Consider the following 18,504-nt stretch of genomic DNA (forward strand, 5'->3'; position numbering starts at 1 on the left):
CACAGAAATTGCATCGGGAATGAATACAACAGCCACCATTCAGACTTGTGTCCGGGCAATAACGCTTCAAACGGACTGTTCTTGGAACCTTTCCTGGGAATCCAGTAGTAGTTTCCAATGCACCACTGCACGTTTACTGTAAACCTTGACCTTCACATTCACGATGATGCAATGAAATTGCATCGGGATTCAATACAACAGGCACCATGCCGACTTGTGTCCGGCCGATTATTGCTTCTAACGGTATGTTCTGTAACCCTTCCTAAAAGTCCAGTTATGGTTTCCGATGTACCACTGCACGGTACTGTAACCCTTGGACCTTCCCTTTGATGATGAAACACAGAAATTGCATCGGGAATGAATACAACAGCCACCATTCGGACTTGTGTCCGGGCAATAACGCTTCAAACGGACTGTTCTTGGAACCTTTCCTGGGAATCCAGTAGTAATTTCCAATGCACCACTGCACGTTTACTGTAAACCTTGACCTTCACATTCACGATGATGCAATGAAATTGCATCGGGATTCAATACAACAGGCACCATGCCGACTTGTGTCCGGCCGATTATTGCTTCTAACGGTATGTTCTGTAACCCTTCCTAAAAGTCCAGTTATGGTTTCCGATGTACCACTGCACGGTACTGTAACCCTTGGACCTTCCCTTTGATGATGAAACACAGAAATTGCATCGGGAATGAATACAACAGCCACCATTCAGACTTGTGTCCGGGCAATAACGCTTCAAACGGACTGTTCTTGGAACCTTTCCTGGGAATCCAGTAGTAGTTTCCAATGCACCACTGCACGTTTACTGTAAACCTTGACCTTCACATTCACGATGATGCAATGAAATTGCATCGGGATTCAATACAACAGGCACCATGCCGACTTGTGTCCGGCCGATTATTGCTTCTAACGGTATGTTTTGTAACCCTTCCTAAAAGTCCAGTTATGGTTTCCGATGTACCACTGCACGGTACTGTAACCCTTGGACCTTCCCTTTGATGATGAAACACAGAAATTGCATCGGGAATGAATACAACAGCCACCATTCAGACTTGTGTCCGGGCAATAACGCTTCAAACGGACTGTTCTTGGAACCTTTCCTGGGAATCCAGTAGTAGTTTCCAATGCACCACTGCACGTTTACTGTAAACCTTGACCTTCACATTCACGATGATGCAATGAAATTGCATCGGCATTCAATACAACAGGCACCATGCCGACTTGTGTCCGGCCGATTATTGCTTCTAACGGTATGTTCTGTAACCCTTCCTAAAAGTCCAGTTATGGTTTCCGATGTACCACTGCACGGTACTGTAACCCTTGGACCTTCCCTTTGATGATGAAACACAGAAATTGCATCGGGAATGAATACAACAGCCACCATTCAGACTTGTGTCCGGGCAATAACGCTTCCAACGGACTGTTCTTGGAACCTTTCCTGGGAATCCAGTAGTAGTTTCCAATGCACCACTGCACGTTTACTGTAAACCTTGACCTTCACATTCACGATGATGCAATGAAATTGCATCGGGATTCAATACAACAGGCACCATGCCGACTTGTGTCCGGCCGATTATTGCTTCTAACGGTATGTTCTGTAACCCTTCCTAAAAGTCCAGTTATGGTTTCCGATGTACCACTGCACGGTACTGTAACCCTTGGACCTTCCCTTTGATGATGAAACACAGAAATTGCATCGGGAATGAATACAACAGCCACCATTCAGACTTGTGTCCGGGCGATAACGCTTCAAACGGACTGTTCTTGGAACCTTTCCTGGGAATCCAGTAGTAGTTTCCAATGCACCACTGCACGTTTACTGTAAACCTTGACCTTCACATTCACGATGATGCAATGAAATTGCATCGGGATTCAATACAACAGGCACCATGCCGACTTGTGTCCGGCCGATTAATGCTTCTAACGGTATGTTCTGTAACCCTTCCTAAAAGTCCAGTTATGGTTTCCGATGTACCACTGCACGGTACTGTAACCCTTGGACCTTCCCTTTGATGATGAAACACAGAAATTGCATCGGGAATGAATACAACAGCCACCATTCAGACTTGTGTCCGGGCAATAACGCTTCAAACGGACTGTTCTTGGAACCTTTCCTGGGAATCCAGTAGTAGTTTCCAATGCACCACTGCACGTTTACTGTAAACCTTGACCTTCACATTCACGATGATGCAATGAAATTGCATCGGGATTCAATACAACAGGCACCATGCCGACTTGTGTCCGGCCGATTATTGCTTCTAACGGTATGTTCTGTAACCCTTCCTAAAAGTCCAGTTATGGTTTCCGATGTACTACTGCACGGTACTGTAACACTTGGACCTTCCCTTTGATGATGAAACACAGAAATTGCATCGGGAATGAATACAACAGCCACCATTCAGACTTGTGTCCGGGCAATAACGCTTCAAACGGACTGTTCTTCGAACCTTTCCTGGGAATCCTGTAGTAGTTTCCAATGCACCACTGCACGTTTACTGTAAACCTTGACCTTCACATTCACGATGATGCAATGAAATTGCATCGGGATTCAATACAACAGGCACCATGCCGACTTGTGTCCGGCCGATTATTGCTTCTAACGGTATGTTCTGTAACCCTTCCTAAAAGTCCAGTTATGGTTTCCGATGTACCACTGCACGGTACTGTAACCCTTGGACCTTCCCTTTGATGATGAAACACAGAAATTGCATCGGGAATGAATACAACAGCCACCATTCAGACTTGTGTCCGGGCAATAACGCTTCAAACGGACTGTTCTTGGAACCTTTCCTGGGAATCCAGTAGTAGTTTCCAATGCACCACTGCACGTTTACTGTAAACCTTGACCTTCACATTCACGATGATGCAATGAAATTGCATCGGGATTCAATACAACAGGCACCATGCCGACTTGTGTCCGGCCGATTATTGCTTCTAACGGTATGTTCTGTAACCCTTCCTAAAAGTCCAGTTATGGTTTCCGATGTACCACTGCACGGTACTGTAACCCTTGGACCTTCCCTTTGATGATGAAACACAGAAATTGCATCGGGAATGAATACAACAGCCACCATTCAGACTTGTGTCCGGGCAATAACGCTTCAAACGGACTGTTCTTGGAACCTTTCCTGGGAATCCAGTAGTAGTTTCCAATGCACCACTGCACGTTTACTGTAAACCTTGACCTTCACATTCACGATGATGCAATGAAATTGCATCGGGATTCAATACAACAGGCACCATGCCGACTTGTGTCCGGCCGATTATTGCTTCTAACGGTATGTTCTGTAACCCTTCCTAAAAGTCCAGTTATGGTTTCCGATGTACCACTGCACGGTACTGTAACCCTTGGACCTTCCCTTTGATGATGAAACACAGAAATTGCATCGGGAATGAATACAACAGCCACCATTCTGACTTGTGTCCGGGCAATAACGCTTCAAACGGACTGTTCTTGGAACCTTTCCTGGGAATCCAGTAGTAGTTTCCAATGCACCACTGCACGTTTACTGTAAACCTTGACCTTCACATTCACGATGATGCAATGAAATTGCATCGGGACTCAATACAACAGGCACCATGCCGACTTGTGTCCGGCCGATTATTGCTTCTAACGGTATGTTCTGTAACCCTTCCTAAAAGTCCAGTTATGGTTTCTGATGTACCACTGCACGGTACTGTAACCCTTGGACCTTCCCTTTGATGATGAAACACAGAAATTGCATCGGGAATGAATACAACAGCCAGCATTCAGACTTGTGTCCGGGCAATAACGCTTCAAACGGACTGTTCTTGGAACCTTTCCTGGGAATCCAGTAGTAGTTTCCAATGCACCACTGCACGTTTACTGTAAACCTTGACCTTCACATTCACGATGATGCAATGAAATTGCATCGGGATTCAATACAACAGGCACCATGCCGACTTGTGTCCGGCCGATTATTGCTTCTAACGGTATGTTCTGTAACCCTTCCTAAAAGTCCAGTTATGGTTTCCGATGTACCACTGCACGGTACTGTAACCCTTGGACCTTCCCTTTGATGATGAAACACAGAAATTGCATCGGGAATGAATACAACAGCCACCATTCAGACTTGTGTCCGGGCGATAACGCTTCAAACGGACTGTTCTTGGAACCTTTCCTGGGAATCCAGTAGTAGTTTCCAATGCACCACTGCACGTTTACTGTAAACCTTGACCTTCACATTCACGATGATGCAATGAAATTGCATCGGGATTCAATACAACAGGCACCATGCCGACTTGTGTCCGGCCTATTATTGCTTCTAACGGTATGTTCTGTAACCCTTCCTAAAAGTCCAGTTATGGTTTCCGATGTACCACTGCACGGTACTGTAACCCTTGGACCTTCCCTTTGATGATGAAACACAGAAATTGCATCGGGAATGAATACAACAGCCACCATTCACACTTGTGTCCGGGCAATAACGCTTCAAACGGACTGTTCTTGGAACCTTTCCTGGGAATCCAGTAGTAGTTTCCAATGCACCACTGCACGTTTACTGTAAACCTTGACCTTCACATTCACGATGATGCAATGAAATTGCATCGGGATTCAATACAACAGGCACCATGCCGACTTGTGTCCGGCCGATTATTGCTTCTAACGGTATGTTCTGTAACCCTTCCTAAAAGGCCAGTTATGGTTTCCGATGTACCACTGCACGGTACTGTAACCCTTGGACCTTCCCTTTGATGATGAAACACAGAAATTGCATCGGGAATGAATACAACAGCCACCATTCAGACTTGTGTCCGGGCAATAACGCTTCCAACGGACTGTTCTTGGAACCTTTCCTGGGAATCCAGTAGTAGTTTCCAATGCACCACTGCACGTTTACTGTAAACCTTGACCTTCACATTCACGATGATGCAATGAAATTGCATCGGGATTCAATACAACAGGCACCATGCCGACTTGTGTCCGGCCGATTATTGCTTCTAACGGTATGTTCTGTAACCCTTCCTAAAAGTCCAGTTATGGTTTCCGATGTACCACTGCACGGTACTGTAACCCTTGGACCTTCCCTTTGATGATGAAACACAGAAATTGCATCGGGAATGAATACAACAGCCACCATTCAGACTTGTGTCCGGGCGATAACGCTTCAAACGGACTGTTCTTGGAACCTTTCCTGGGAATCCAGTAGTAGTTTCCAATGCACCACTGCACGTTTACTGTAAACCTTGACCTTCACATTCACGATGATGCAATGAAATTGCATCGGGATTCAATACAACAGGCACCATGCCGACTTGTGTCCGGCCGATTATTGCTTCTAACGGTATGTTCTGTAACCCTTCCTAAAAGTCCAGTTATGGTTTCCGATGTACCACTGCACGGTACTGTAACCCTTGGACCTTCCCTTTGATGATGAAACACAGAAATTGCATCGGGAATGAATACAACAGCCACCATTCAGACTTGTGTCCGGGCGATAACGCTTCAAACGGACTGTTCTTGGAACCTTTCCTGGGAATCCAGTAGTAGTTTCCAATGCACCACTGCACGTTTACTGAAAACCTTGACCTTCACATTCACGATGATGCAATGAAATTGCATCGGGATTCAATACAACAGGCACCATGCCGACTTGTGTCCGGCCGATTATTGCTTCTAACGGTATGTTCTGTAACCCTTCCTAAAAGTCCAGTTATGGTTTCCGATGTACCAATGCACGGTACTGTAACCCTTGGACCTTCCCTTTGATGATGAAACACAGAAATTGCATCGGGAATGAATACAACAGCCACCATTCAGACTTGTGTCCGGGCAATAACGCTTCAAACGGACTGTTCTTGGAACCTTTCCTGGGAATCCAGTAGTAGTTTCCAATGCACCACTGCACGTTTACTGTAAACCTTGACCTTCACATTCACGATGATGCAATGAAATTGCATCGGGATTCAATACAACAGGCACCATGCCGACTTGTGTCCGGCCGATTAATGCTTCTAACGGTATGTTCTGTAACCCTTTCTAAAAGTCCAGTTATGGTTTCCGATGTACCACTGCACGGTACTGTAACCCTTGGACCTTCCCTTTGATGATGAAACACAGAAATTGCATCGGGAATGAATACAACAGCCACCATTCAGACTTGTGTCCGGGCAATAACGCTTCAAACGGACTGTTCTTGGAACCTTTCCTGGGAATCCAGTACTAGTTTCCAATGCACCACTGCACGTTTACTGTAAACCTTGACCTTCACATTCACGATGATGCAATGAAATTGCATCGGGATTCAATACAACAGGCACCATGCCGACTTGTGTCCGGCCGATTAATGCTTCTAACGGTATGTTCTGTAACCCTTCCTAAAAGTCCAGTTATGGTTTCCGATGTACCACTGCACGGTACTGTAACCCTTGGACCTTCCCTTTGATGATGAAACACAGAAATTGCATCGGGAATGAATACAACAGCCACCATTCAGACTTGTGTCCGGGCAATAACGCTTCAAACGGACTGTTCTTCGAACCTTTCCTGGGAATCCAGTAGTAGTTTCCAATGCACCACTGCACGTTTACTGTAAACCTTGACCTTCACATTCACGATGATGCAATGAAATTGCATCGGGATTCAATACAACAGGCACCATGCCGACTTGTGTCCGGCCGATTATTGCTTCTAACGGTATGTTCTGTAACCCTTCCTAAAAGTCCAGTTATGGTTTCCGATGTACCACTGCACGGTACTGTAACCCTTGGACCTTCCCTTTCATGATGAAACACAGAAATTGCATCGGGAATGAATACAACAGCCACCAATCAGACTTGTGTCCGGGCAATAACGCTTCCAACGGACTGTTCTTGGAACCTTTCCTGGGAATCCAGTAGTAGTTTCCAATGCACCACTGCACGTTTACTGTAAACCTTGACCTTCACATTCACGATGATGCAATGAAATTGCATCGGGATTCAATACAACAGGCACCATGCCGACTTGTGTCCGGCCGATTATTGCTTCTAACGGTATGTTCTGTAACCCTTCCTAAAAGTCCAGTTATGGTTTCCGATGTACCACTGCACGGTACTGTAACCCTTGGACCTTCCCTTTGATGATGAAACACAGAAATTGCATCGGGAATGAATACAACAGCCACCATTCAGACTTGTGTCCGGGCAATAACGCTTCAAACGGACTGTTCTTGGAACCTTTCCTGGGAATCCAGTAGTAGTTTCCAATGCACCACTGCACGTTTACTGTAAACCTTGACCTTCACATTCACGATGATGCAATGAAATTGCATCGGGATTCAATACAACAGGCACCATGCCGACTTGTGTCCGGCCGATTATTGCTTCTAATGGTATGTTCTGTAACCCTTCCTAAAAGTCCAGTTATGGTTTCCGAAGTACCACTGCACGGTACTGTAACCCTTGGACCTTCCCTTTGATGATGAAACACAGAAATTGCATCGGGAATGAATACAACAGCCACCATTCAGACTTGTGTCCGGGCAATAACGCTTCAAACGGACTGTTCTTGGAACCTTTCCTGGGAATCCAGTAGTAGTTTCCAATGCACCACTGCACGTTTACTGTAAACCTTGACCTTCACATTCACGATGATGCAATGAAATTGCATCGGGATTCAATACAACAGGCACCATGCCGACTTGTGTCCGGCCGATTAATGCTTCTAACGGTATGTTCTGTAACCCTTCCTAAAAGTCCAGTTATGGTTTCCGATGTACCACTGCACGGTACTGTAACCCTTGGACCTTCCCTTTGATGATGAAACACAGAAATTGCATCGGGAATGAATACAACAGCCACCATTCAGACTTGTCTCCGGGCAATAACGCTTCAAACGGACTGTTCTTGGAACCTTTCCTGGGAATCCAGTAGTAGTTTCCAATGCACCACTGCACGTTTACTGTAAACCTTGACCTTCACATTCACGATGATGCAATGAAATTGCATCGGGATTCAATACAACAGGCACCATGCCGACTTGTGTCCGGCCGATTATTGCTTCTAACGGTATGTTCTGTAACCCTTCCTAAAAGTCCAGTTATGGTTTCCGATGTACCACTGCACGGTACTGTAACCCTTGGACCTTCCCTTTGATGATGAAACACAGAAATTGCATCGGGAATGAATACAACAGCCAACATTCAGACTTGTGTCCGGGCAATAACGCTTCAAACGGACTGTTCTTGGAACCTTTCCTGGGAATCCAGTAGTAGTTTCCGATGCACCACTGCACGTTTACTGTAAACCTTGACCTTCACATTCACGATGATGCAATGAAATTGCATCGGGATTCAATACAACAGGCACCATGCCGACTTGTGTCCGGCCGATTATTGCTTCTAACGGTATGTTCTGTAACCCTTCCTAAAAGTCCAGTTATGGTTTCCGATGTACCACTGCACGGTACTGTAACCCTTGGACCTTCACTTTGATGATGAAACACAGAAATTGCATCGGGAATGAATACAACAGCCACCATTCAGACTTGTGTCCGGGCGATAACGCTTCAAACGGACTGTTCTTGGAACCTTTCCTGGGAATCCAGTAGTAGTTTCCAATGCACCACTGCACGTTTACTGTAAACCTTGACCTTCACATTCACGATGATGCAATGAAATTGCATCGGGATTCAATACAACAGGCACCATGCCGACTTGTGTCCGGCCGATTATTGCTTCTAACGGTATGTTCTGTAACCCTTCCTAAAAGTCCAGTTATGGTTTCCGATGTACCACTGCACGGTACTGTAACCCTTGGACCTTCACTTTGATGATGAAACACAGAAATTGCATCGGGAATGAATACAACAGCCACCATTCAGACTTGTGTCCGGGCGATAACGCTTCAAACGGACTGTTCTTGGAACCTTTCCTGGGAATCCAGTAGTAGTTTCCAATGCACCACTGCACGTTTACTGTAAACCTTGACCTTCACATTCACGATGATGCAATGAAATTGCATCGGGATTCAATACAACAGGCACCATGCCGACTTGTGTCCGGCCGATTATTGCTTCTAACGGTATGTTCTGTAACCCTTCCTAAAAGTCCAGTTATGGTTTCCGATGTACCACTGCACGGTACTGTAACCCTTGGACCTTCCCTTTGATGATGAAACACAGAAATTGCATCGGGAATGAATACAACAGCCACCATTCAGACTTGTGTCCGGGCGATAACGCTTCAAACGGACTGTTCTTGGAACCTTTCCTGGGAATCCAGTAGTAGTTTCCAATGCACCACTGCACGTTTACTGTAAACCTTGACCTTCACATTCACGATGATGCAATGAAATTGCATCGGGATTCAATACAACAGGCACCATGCCGACTTGTGTCCGGCCGATTATTGCTTCTAACGGTATGTTCTGTAACCCTTCCTAAAAGTCCAGTTATGGTTTCCGATGTACCACTGCACGGTACTGTAACCCTTGGACCTTCACTTTGATGATGAAACACAGAAATTGCATCGGGAATGAATACAACAGCCACCATTCAGACTTGTGTCCGGGCGATAACGCTTCAAACGGACTGTTCTTGGAACCTTTCCTGGGAATCCAGTAGTAGTTTCCAATGCACCACTGCACGTTTACTGTAAACCTTGACCTTCACATTCACGATGATGCAATGAAATTGCATCGGGATTCAATACAACAGGCACCATGCCGACTTGTGTCCGGCCGATTAATGCTTCTAACGGTATGTTCTGTAACCCTTCCTAAAAGTCCAGTTATGGTTTCCGATGTACCACTGCACGGTACTGTAACCCTTGGACCTTCCCTTTGATGATGAAACACAGAAATTGCATCGGGAATGAATACAACAGCCACCATTCAGACTTGTGTCCGGGCAATAACGCTTCAAACGGACTGTTCTTGGAACCTTTCCTGGGAATCCAGTAGTAGTTTCCAATGCACCACTGCACGTTTACTGTAAACCTTGACCTTCACATTCACGATGATGCAATGAAATTGCATCGGGATTCAATACAACAGGCACCATGCCGACTTGTGTCCGGCCGATTATTGCTTCTAACGGTATGTTCTGTAACCCTTCCTAAAAGTCCAGTTATGGTTTCCGATGTACCACTGCACGGTACTGTAACCCTTGGACCTTCCCTTTGATGATGAAACACAGAAATTGCATCGGGAATGAATACAACAGCCACCATTCAGACTTGTGTCCGGGCAATAACGCTTCAAACGGACTGCTCTTGGAACCTTTCCTGGGAATCCAGTAGTAGTTTCCGATGCACCACTGCACGTTTACTGTAAACCTTGACCTTCACATTCACGATGATGCAATGAAATTGCATCGGGATTCAATACAACAGGCACCATGCCGACTTGTGTCCGGCCGATTATTGCTTCTAACGGTATGTTCTGTAACCCTTCCTAAAAGTCCAGTTATGGTTTCCGATGTACCACTGCACGGTACTGTAACCCTTGGACCTTCACTTTGATGATGAAACACAGAAATTGCATCGGGAATGAATACAACAGCCACCATTCAGACTTGTGTCCGGGCAATAACGCTTCAAACGGACTGTTCTTGGAACCTTTCCTGGGAATCCAGTAGTAGTTTCCAATGCACCACTGCACGTTTACTGTAAACCTTGACCTTCACATTCACGATGATGCAATGAAATTGCATCGGGATTCAATACAACAGGCACCATGCCGACTTGTGTCCGGCCGATTATTGCTTCTAACGGTATGTTCTGTAACCCTTCCTAAAAGTCCAGTTATGGTTTCCGATGTACCACTGCACGGTACTGTAACCCTTGGACCTTCACTTTGATGATGAAACACAGAAATTGCATCGGGAATGAATACAACAGCCACCATTCAGACTTGTGTCCGGGCGATAACGCTTCAAACGGACTGTTCTTGGAACCTTTCCTGGGAATCCAGTAGTAGTTTCCAATGCACCACTGCACGTTTACTGTAAACCTTGACCTTCACATTCACGATGATGCAATGAAATTGCATCGGGATTCAATACAACAGGCACCATGCCGACTTGTGTCCGGCCGATTATTGCGTCTAACGGTATGTTCTGTAACCCTTCCTAAAAGTCCAGTTATGGTTTCCGATGTACCACTGCACGGTACTGTAACCCTTGGACCTTCCCTTTGATGATGAAACACAGAAATTGCATCGGGAATGAATACAACAGCCACCATTCAGACTTGTGTCCGGGCGATAACGCTTCAAACGGACTGTTCTTGGAACCTTTCCTGGGAATCCAGTAGTAGTTTCCAATGCACCACTGCACGTTTACTGTAAACCTTGACCTTCACATTCACGATGATGCAATGAAATTGCATCGGGATTCAATACAACAGGCACCATGCCGACTTGTGTCCGGCCGATTATTGCTTCTAACGGTATGTTCTGTAACCCTTCCTAAAAGTCCAGTTATGGTTTCCGATGTACCACTGCACGGTACTGTAACCCTTGGACCTTCACTTTGATGATGAAACACAGAAATTGCATCGGGAATGAATACAACAGCCACCATTCAGACTTGTGTCCGGGCGATAACGCTTCAAACGGACTGTTCTTGGAACCTTTCCTGGGAATCCAGTAGTAGTTTCCAATGCACCACTGCACGTTTACTGTAAACCTTGACCTTCACATTCACGATGATGCAATGAAATTGCATCGGGATTCAATACAACAGGCACCATGCCGACTTGTGTCCGGCCGATTATTGCTTCTAACGGTATGTTCTGTAACCCTTCCTAAAAGTCCAGTTATGGTTTCCGATGTACCACTGCACGGTACTGTAACCCTTGGACCTTCCCTTTGATGATGAAACACAGAAATTGCATCGGGAATGAATACAAAAGCCACCATTCAGACTTGTGTCCGGGCAATAACGCTTCAAACGGACTGTTCTTGGAACCTTTCCTGGGAATCCAGTAGTAGTTTCCAATGCACCACTGCACGTTTACTGTAAACCTTGACCTTCACATTCACGATGATGCAATGAAATTGCATCGGGATTCAATACAACAGGCACCATGCCGACTTGTGTCCGGCCGATTATTGCTTCTAACGGTATGTTCTGTAACCCTTCCTAAAAGTCCAGTTATGGTTTCCGATGTACCACTGCACGGTACTGTAACCCTTGGACCTTCCCTTTGATGATGAATCACAGAAATTGCATCGGGAATGAATACAACAGCCACCATTCAGACTTGTGTCCGGGCAATAACGCTTCAAACGGACTGTTCTTGGAACCTTTCCTGGGAATCCAGTAGTAGTTTCCAATGCACCACTGCACGTTTACTGTAAACCTTGACCTTCACATTCACGATGATGCAATGAAATTGCATCGGGATTCAATACAACAGGCACCATGCCGACTTGTGTCCGGCCGATTATTGCTTCTAACGGTATGTTCTGTAACCCTTCCTAAAAGTCCAGTTATGGTTTCCGATGTACCACTGCACGGTACTGTAACCCTTGGACCTTCCCTTTCATGATGAAACACAGAAATTGCATCGGGAATGAATACAACAGCCACCATTCAGACTTGTGTCCGGGCAATAACGCTTCAAACGGACTGTTCTTGGAACCTTTCCTGGGAATCCAGTAGTAGTTTCCAATGCACCACTGCACGTTTACTGTAAACCTTGACCTTCACATTCACGATGATGCAATGAAATTGCATCGGGATTCAATACAACAGGCACCATGCCGACTTGTGTCCGGCCGATTATTGCTTCTAACGGTATGTTCTGTAACCCTTCCTAAAAGTCCAGTTATGGTTTCCGATGTACCACTGCACGGTACTGTAACCCTTGGACCTTCCCTTTGATGATGAAACACAGAAATTGCATCGGGAATGTATACAACAGCCACCATTCAGACTTGTGTCCGGGCAATAACGCTTCAAACGGACTGTTCTTGGAACCTTTCCTGGGAATCCAGTAGTAGTTTCCAATGCACCACTGCACGTTTACTGTAAACCTTGACCTTCACATTCACGATGATGCAATGAAATTGCATCGGGATTCAATACAACAGGCACCATGCCGACTTGTGTCCGGCCTATTATTGCTTCTAACGGTATGTTCTGTAACCCTTCCTAAAAGTCCAGTTATGGTTTCCGATGTACCACTGCACGGTACTGTAACCCTTGGACCTTCCCTTTCATGATGAAACACAGAAATTGCATCGGGAATGAATACAACAGCCACCATTCAGACTTGTGTCCGGGCAATAACGCTTCAAACGGACTGTTCTTGGATCCTTTCCTGGGAATCCAGTAGTACTTTCCAATGCACCACTGCACGTTTACTGTAAACCTTGACCTTCACATTCACGATGATGCAATGAAATTGCATCGGGATTCAATACAACAGGCACCATGCCGACTTGTGTCCGGCCGATTATTGCTTCTAACGGTATGTTCTGTAACCCTTCCTAAAAGTCCAGTTATGGTTTCCGATGTACCACTGCACGGTACTGTAACCCTTGGACCTTCCCTTTGATGATGAAACACAGAAATTGCATCGGGAATGAATACAACAGCCACCATTCAGACTTGTGTCCGGGCGATAACGCTTCAAACGGACTGTTCTTGGAACCTTTCCTGGGAATCCAGTAGTAGTTTCCAATGCACCACTGCACGTTTACTGTAAACCTTGACCTTCACATTCACGATGATGCAATGAAATTGCATCGGGATTCAATACAACAGGCACCATGCCGACTTGTGTCCGGCCGATTATTGCTTCTAACGGTATGTTCTGTAACCCTTCCTAAAAGTCCAGTTATGGTTTCCGATGTACCACTGCACGGTACTGTAACCCTTGGACCTTCCCTTTGATGATGAAACACAGAAATTGCATCGGGAATGAATACAACAGCCACCATTCAGACTTGTGTCCGGGCGATAACGCTTCAAACGGACTGTTCTTGGAACCTTTCCTGGGAATCCAGTAGTAGTTTCCAATGCACCACTGCACGTTTACTGTAAACCTTGACCTTCACATTCACGATGATGCAATGAAATTGCATCGGGATTCAATACAACAGGCACCATGCCGACTTGTGTCCGGCCGATTATTGCTTCTAACGGTATGTTCTGTAACCCTTCCTAAAAGTCCAGTTATGGTTTCCGATGTACCACTGCACGGTACTGTAACCCTTGGACCTTCCCTTTGATGATGAAACACAGAAATTGCATCGGGAATGAATACAACAGCCACCATTCAGACTTGTGTCCGGGCAATAACGCTTCAAACGGACTGTTCTTGGAACCTTTCCTGGGAATCCAGTAGTAGTTTCCAATGCACCACTGCACGTTTACTGTAAACCTTGACCTTCACATTCACGATGATGCAATGAAATTGCATCGGGATTCAATACAACAGGCACCATGCCGACTTGTGTCCGGCCGATTAATGCTTCTAACGGTATGTTCTGTAACCCTTCCTAAAAGTCCAGTTATGGTTTCCGATGTACCACTGCACGGTACTGTAACCCTTGGACCTTCCCTTTGATGATGAAACACAGAAATTGCATCGGGAATGAATACAACAGCCACCATTCAGACTTGTGTCCGGGCAATAACGCTTCAAACGGACTGTTCTTGGAACCTTTCCTGGGAATCCAGTAGTAGTTTCCAATGCACCACTGCACGTTTACTGTAAACCTTGACCTTCACATTCACGATGATGCAATGAAATTGCATCGGGATTCAATACAACAGGCACCATGCCGACTTGAGTCCGGCCGATTATTGCTTCTAACGGTATGTTCTGTAACCCTTCCTAAAAGTCCAGTTATGGTTTCCGATGTACCACTGCACGGTACTGTAACCCTTGGACCTTCCCTTTGATGATGAAACACAGAAATTGCATCGGGAATGAATACAACAGCCACCATTCAGACTTGTGTCCGGGCAATAACGCTTCAAACGGACTGTTCTTCGAACCTTTCCTGGGAATCCAGTAGTAGTTTCCAATGCACCACTGCACGTTTACTGTAAACCTTGACCTTCACATTCACGATGATGCAATGAAATTGCATTGGGATTCAATACAACAGGCACCATGCCGACTTGTGTCCGGCCGATTATTGCTTCTAACGGTATGTTCTGTAACCCTTCCTAAAAGTCCAGTTATGGTTTCCGATGTACCACTGCACGGTACTGTAACCCTTGGACCTTCCCTTTGATGATGAAACACAGAAATTGCATCGGGAATGAATAGAACAGCCACCATTCAGACTTGTGTCCGGGCAATAACGCTTCAAACGGACTGTTCTTGGAACCTTTCCTGGGAATCCAGTAGTACTTTCCAATGCACCACTGCACGTTTACTGTAAACCTTGACCTTCACATTCACGATGATGCAATGAAATTGCATCGGGATTCAATACAACAGGCACCATGCCGACTTGTGTCCGGCCGATTATTGCTTCTAACGGTATGTTCTGTAACCCTTCCTAAAAGTCCAGTTATGGTTTCCGATGTACCACTGCACGGTACTGTAACCCTTGGACCTTCCCTTTGATGATGAAACACAGAAATTGCATCGGGAATGAATACAACAGCCACCATTCAGACTTGTGTCCGGGCAATAACGCTTCAAACGGACTGTTCTTGGAACCTTTCCTGGGAATCCAGTAGTAGTTTCCAATGCACCACTGCACGTTTACTGTAAACCTTGACCTTCACATTCACGATGATGCAATGAAATTGCATCGGGATTCAATACAACAGGCACCATGCCGACTTGTGTCCGGCCGATTATTGCTTCTAACGGTATGTTCTGTAACCCTTCCTAAAAGTCCAGTTATGGTTTCCGATGTACCACTGCACGGTACTGTAACCCTTGGACCTTCCCTTTGATGATGAAACACAGAAATTGCATCGGGAATGAATACAACAGCCACCATTCAGACTTGTGTCCGGGCAATAACGCTTCAAACGGACTGTTCTTGGAACCTTTCCTGGGAATCCAGTAGTAGTTTCCAATGCACCACTGCACGTTTACTGTAAACCTTGACCTTCACATTCACGATGATGCAATGAAATTGCATCGGGATTCAATACAACAGGCACCATGCCGACTTGTGTCCGGCCGATTAATGCTTCTAACGGTATGTTCTGTAACCCTTCCTAAAAGTCCAGTTATGGTTTCCGATGTACCACTGCACGGTACTGTAACCCTTGGACCTTCCCTTTGATGATGAAACACAGAAATTGCATCGGGAATGAATACAACAACCACCATTCAGACTTGTGTCCGGGCAATGACGCTTCAAACGGACTGTTCTTCGAACCTTTCCTGGGAATCCAGTAGTAGTTTCCAATGCACCACTGCACGTTTACTGTAAACCTTGACCTTCACATTCACGATGATGCAATGAAATTGCATCGGGATTCAATACAACAGGCACCATGCCGACTTGTGTCCGGCCGATTATTGCTTCTAACGGTATCTTCTGTAACCCTTCCTAAAAGTCCAGTTATGGTTTCCGATGTACCACTGCACGGTACTGTAACCCTTGGACCTTCCCTTTGATGATGAAACACAGAAATTGCATCGGGAATGAATACAACAGCCACCATTAAGACTTGTGTCCGGGCAATAACGCTTAAAACGGACTGTTCTTGGAACCTTACCTGGGAATCCAGTAGTAGTTTCCGATGCACCACTGCACGTTTACTGTAAACCTTGACCTTCACATTCACGATGATGCAATGAAATTGCATCGGGATTCAATACAACAGGCACCATGCCGACTTGTGTCCGGCCGATTATTGCTTCTAACGGTATGTTCTGTAACCCTTCCTAAAAGTCCAGTTATGGTTTCCGATGTACCACTGCACGGTACTGTAACCCTTGGACCTTCCCTTTGATGATGAAACACAGAAATTGCATCGGGAATGAATACAACAACCACCATTCAGACTTGTGTCCGGGCAATAACGCTTCAAACGGACTGTTCTTCGAACCTTTCCTGGGAATCCAGTAGTAGTTTCCAATGCACCACTGCACGTTTACTGTAAACCTTGACATTCACATTCACGATGATGCAATGAAATTGCATCGGGATTCAATACAACAGGCACCATGCCGACTTGTGTCCGGCCGATTATTGCTTCTAACGGTATGTTCTGTAACCCTTCCTAAAAGTCCAGTTATGGTTTCCGATGTACCACTGCACGGTACTGTAACCCTTGGACCTTCACTTTGATGATGAAACACAGAAATTGCATCGGGAATGAATACAACAGCCACCATTCAGACTTGTGTCCGGGCGATAACGCTTCAAACGGACTGTTCTTGGAACCTTTCCTGGGAATCCAGTAGTAGTTTCCAATGCACCACTGCACGTTTACTGTAAACCTTGACCTTCACATTCACGATGATGCAATGAAATTGCATCGGGATTCAATACAACAGGCACCATGCCGACTTGTGTCCGGCCGATTATTGCTTCTAACGGTATGTTCTGTAACCCTTCCTAAAAGTCCAGTTATGGTTTCCGATGTACCACTGCACGGTACTGTAACCCTTGGACCTTCCCTTTGATGATGAAACACAGAAATTGCATCGGGAATGAATACAACAGCCACCATTCAGACTTGTGTCCGGGCAATAACGCTTCAAACGGACTGTTCTTGGAACCTTTCCTGGGAATCCAGTAGTAGTTTCCAATGCACCACTGCACGTTTACTGTAAACCTTGACCTTCACATTCACGATGATGCAATGAAATTGCATCGGGATTCAATACAACAGGCACCATGCCGACTTGTGTCCGGCCGATTATTGCTTCTAACGGTATGTTCTGTAACCCTTCCTAAAAGTCCAGTTATGGTTTCCGATGTACCACTGCACGGTACTGTAACCCTTGGACCTTCCCTTTGATGATGAAACACAGAAATTGCATCGGGAATGAATACAACAGCCACCATTCAGACTTGTGTCCGGGCAATAACGCTTCAAACGGACTGTTCTTGGAACCTTTCCTGGGAATCCAGTAGTAGTTTCCAATGCACCACTGCACGTTTACTGTAAACCTTGACCTTCACATTCACGATGATGCAATGAAATTGCATCGGGATTCAATACAACAGGCACCATGCCGACTTGTGTCCGGCCGATTATTGCTTCTAACGGTATGTTCTGTAACCCTTCCTAAAAGTCCAGTTATGGTTTCCGATGTACCACTGCACGGTACTGTAACCCTTGGACCTTCCCTTTGATGATGAAACACAGAAATTGCATCGGGAATGAATACAACAGCCACCATTCAGACTTGTGTCCGGGCGATAACGCTTCAAACGGACTGTTCTTGGAACCTTTCCTGGGAATCCAGTAGTACTTTCCAATGCACCACTGCACGTTTACTGTAAACCTTGACCTTCACATTCACGATGATGCAATGAAATTGCATCGGGATTCAATACAACAGGCACCATGCCGACTTGTGTCCGGCCGATTATTGCTTCTAACGGTATGTTCT

The sequence above is a fragment of the Schistocerca nitens genome, chromosome 5 (genome assembly GCF_023898315.1).
Source record: "Schistocerca nitens isolate TAMUIC-IGC-003100 chromosome 5, iqSchNite1.1, whole genome shotgun sequence".
Classification (NCBI taxonomy): domain Eukaryota; kingdom Metazoa; phylum Arthropoda; class Insecta; order Orthoptera; family Acrididae; genus Schistocerca; species Schistocerca nitens.